A 4,450-nucleotide genomic window follows, 5' to 3' on the forward strand; every position below is an offset into this window, starting at 1 on the left:
TGACTCTCAGATATTTCTGGACAGTATTCACCAAACTCAGATCATTACTCTATAGTCATTAAGTGCCCCTAGAGAATTCCCTGTAGCCATCCAGACTCCCTCAGCTACAAGGAGGGCAGAAACCAGTTCTTCAGGAATCTTTCTCCACCTTTGGCTCTCACTTCCTCTGGGATGGCATCCTTGTCCCTCAACTTCTTGGGGTGGCAGAAGTGACCACCAGCAGCCACAGGCTGCTCCCTCTCTCCCCCATTTATTGAAAGAGACTGCCTCTATCCCAACACCTCTAAAAAAACCCTGGAATGAGTCCCATCAGCCCAGGTGGGGTCTCCAGGCCCATCCCTTAGGTCCTCGTGGTCACTAATTGACAAGGTCTGAGCCTCAGCTTCATTCCTGACTGAGAAGGGAGGTGTCCCATCAAGAGGAAGATGACAGTGCTGTTCCCAGGAGCCTGGAGAGAGGGCCCCAGAAGAGACCCCTTGGTAGATGTCAATTGCCTGGCCTTTCTCATGCCCCCAGAGGAAGCCCTCCCTCGTTCCCTGGAGCCCCTACTTTGGTCTGCATTTCTAGTTTGCAATGCACTAACTGGATCTTAAGTGCTTTTTTCACCAGTGATTACATTTTTTTCTTCTCTATCATAGTTTATTATAAGATATTGAATATAGTTCCCTATGCTGTACAGTTGGATTTCATTGCTTATTTCATATATTGCAGTTTGTATCTTCTAATCCCAAGATCCTAATTTATCCCTCCCCTTCCAAGTATTTTGTCATCTGTTATAAAGTTCAAGGGGAACATCTTTGAGCTAAAGCAAAATTGCCTTTCAATGCTAATTTTGAAATCCTAAATGAGAATATTGTGGAAGGATCAAAATGAGAACTACTCAGATTAGAAAGTGCAAAATGAAAAGCAAGACAAACAAGACAGAACAAGAAGTCGATAGAAGAGAAGGCAGCCTTCTGCACATGGAATATACTGGATAATTCCTGCTCTGTGGAACATCCTGGAATGAAGCCTGGGCAGAGGCTAGAGAGAAAGGAGAGATCTTGGCCTCTGCGCCAGAAATTCTTCTTACTTTTAACCTTAGAATTTCCACGGCCCTAACTCAGGGTGAGCAGCGTATGCTTAGTCACTCTTGCGACCAACTCTTTGTGACCCCGTGGACTGTGACCGCACGGACTGTAACCTGCCAGGCTCCTCTGTCCATGGAATTTTTCAGGCAAGAATACTGGAGTGAGTTGCCATTTCCTACTCCAGCAGATCTTCCCGACCCAGGGATCAAACCTGTGTCTCTTGTGTCTCCTGCATGACAGGCAGATTCTCTACCACTACCCATCCTGGGAAGCCCAGAGTGCCCTGTGTTCAAATCTCTGCTACCCCAACTTACAAGCTGTGTGATCTGTGTAGGAGCATGTCTCATTTATTGTCCAAATCAGGACATCTTAGAAAGTGAAAGAGGATGTTATCAATGATTTTACAAGGGCAATATAATGTATGGGCATTCCTCTCTTAAGCAAAATGATATTTTTGTTTCTAGTGGCACACAATGATAGATACAATATCTATTTAGCATTTATTATTAATCTGTGCTCAGTTCTGCCTGTACTCTCTGTAATTCTATTGTGTGTGAACTATAATATTATCCCCATCTTTTCAGATGAGAAAACTGAGGATTGAAGAAGTTAATTAATGTTACCAAGACCTAGGTGGCAATATGTTCCAGTTTTCTTATAACTATACAGTTCAGTTGAGTTCTGTTGCTCAGTCATGTCCGACTCTTTGTGACCCCAAATACAGTAATGGGACTGTAAATAACCATTAGAGGGAATTCCCTGGTGGTCCAGTGGTTGGGACTCCCTGCTTTCACTGCAGTGGGGCATGGGCTCAATCGCTGGTTGGGGAACTAAGATCTGGCATGACTGAAAAAATAAAAACCATTAGAACTTGAACATCTAAATGAGTCTCCTTGCTGGGAGCACTTATCTTGAGAAACTACTCAGCTACCATTGCTGCTCATTACTAAACATGTTTGGAATTATGCCTTTGGAACATCTCACAGATATTGATGCACATGTATTTAAAAATTTTTAATTTATTTTTATTGAGAGGTAATTGACATATAACATTATATTACTTTCAGATGTACAACATAACAATTTGATGTTTGTATACATTGAGAAATGACCATGACAGGAGGTCAGCTTCATCACCGTCCATAGTTATAATTTTTTTCTTGTGATGAAAACTTAAGATCTCCCTCTTAGCAACTTTCCAATACAGAATACAGTACTGCTACTGTAGGCACCACGCTTACATTACATCCCCGTGACTTACTTATTTCATAACTGAATGTTTGCCGCTTTTGACCCTCTTTGCCAATTTTATTCCCCCCTCCCCATACCAGTTCTTGAAAATCATTTTTCTGATAATAAATTCTCAGCCATAGAAAATAAATATGATTTTTGAAAGGAACTCAAAGTCATCCCTTCTGACCCTCTTTACAGCCAGAAAAAGCTAGAAAATCTACAAAATCATAATTTGCTAGAGCCCATCAAAAAACGGATGTCCCAGGCCAACACAACTAGCATGAAATCTAAGGGTGGATGGGCCCCGCCTTAGAGGAGAGACTGGACGCGAGCCCTGTTTGTGCATACTTGCAACCGGGCAAAAAGGGAAGAAAAGGCCAGCAGACAAGTCAGCAGGAAGCAACCGGATAAAATGTTTGAAGAATCACAAAGGCCAAGGGTGGGTTAGCCTGAGACAGTAGAACCACCGGGAGTTGCAAGGAGCTCCTGCCCCTCAGCGTGCTTCTCCTCGTGGTACCCTAGCCAGCTTCTTCAGAGAAGGCAGTGGCAACCCACTCCAGTACTCTTGCCTGGAGAGTCCCATGGGCAGAGGAGCCTGGTAGGCTGCAGTCCTTGGGGTCGCTAAGAGTCAGACACGACTGAGTGACTTCACTTTCACTTTTCACTTTCATGCATTGGAGAAGGAAATGGCAACCCACTCCAGTGTTCTTGCCTGGAGAATTCCAGGAACAGGGGAGTCTGGTGGGCTGCCGTCTATGGGGTCGCACAGAGTCAGATATGACTGAAGCAACTTAGTAGCAGCAGCAGCAGCCGGGTTCTTGGCTTCCTTCAGTTCACTTCAGTCGCTCAGTCGTGTCCGACTCTTTGTGACCCCATGAATCGCAGCATGCCAGGCCTCCCTGTCTATCACAAACTCCCGGAGTTCACTCAGACTCACGTCCATCAAGTCAGTGATGCCATCCAGCCATCTCATCCTCTGTCCTCCCCTTCTCCTCCTGCCCCCAATCCCTCCCAGCATCAGAGTCTTTTCCAATGAGTCAACTCTTCGCATGAGGTGGCCAAAGTACTGGAGTTTCAGCTTTAGCATCATTCCCTCCAAAGAAATCCCAGGGCTGATCTCCTTCAGAATGGACTGGTTGGATCTCCTTGCGGTCCAAGGGACTCTCAAGAGTCTTCTCCAACACCACAGTTCAAAAGCATCAATTCTTCAGCGCTCAGCTTTCTTCACAGTCCAACTCTCACATCCATACATGACCAGTGGAAAAACCATAGCCTTGACTAGATGGACCTTTGTTGGCAAAGTAATGTCTCTGCTTTTGAATATGCTATCTAGGTTGGTCATAACTTTCCTTCCAAGGAGTAAGTGTCTTTTAATTTCATGGCTGCAGTCACCATCTGCAGTGATTTTGGAGCCTAAGATATTAAAGTCAGCCACTGTTTCCACTGTTGCCCCATCTAGTTCCCATGAAGTGATGGGACCAGATGCCATGATCTTCGTTTTCTGAATGTTGTGTTTTAAGCCACCTTTTTCACTCTCCACTTTCACTTTCATCAAGAGGCTTTTTAGTTTCTCTTCACTTTCTGCCATAAGGGTGGTGTCATCTGCATATCTGAGGTTATTGATATTTCTCCCAGCAATCTTGATTTCAGCTTGTGCTTCTTCCAGTCCAGCGTTTCTCATAATGTACTCTGCATAGAAGTTAAATAAGCAGGGTGATAATATACAGCCTTGACGTTTTTCCTATTTGGAACCAGTCTGTTGTTCCATGCCCAGTTCTAACTGTTGCTTCCTGACCTGCATACAGGTTTCTCAAGAGGCAGGTCAGGTGGTCTGGTATTCCCATCTGTTTCAGAATTTTCCACAATCAGTAGAAACTGATGAAATTTTTGCCACAAAATTCAGGCGAGGCTTTATGGACGTCTCTGTTGCAGCACAGGGGAGCAAGAAAAAACAACAGGTTTGCTCGCTTGCTGCCTGCTCCCTGAGCGGGGCCTGCTCCTAATATTGGGCGAGTGGTGTGTCCAGGGGTCAGGCTGGGGGCGTGGCTTGCCCAGCCTTTAGGTGGTGTGTAGTATCCTGTTTTTGCTCCTGGTTCTTCAGACCTGGCAGTTGTATCTTTGTATCTTTTGTTCAGAACCTGCTCTAA

The sequence above is a fragment of the Bison bison genome, unplaced genomic scaffold, assembly GCF_000754665.1.
Source record: "Bison bison bison isolate TAMUID 2011002044 unplaced genomic scaffold, Bison_UMD1.0 scf7180017864153, whole genome shotgun sequence".
In the NCBI taxonomy this organism is placed as follows: domain Eukaryota; kingdom Metazoa; phylum Chordata; class Mammalia; order Artiodactyla; family Bovidae; genus Bison; species Bison bison.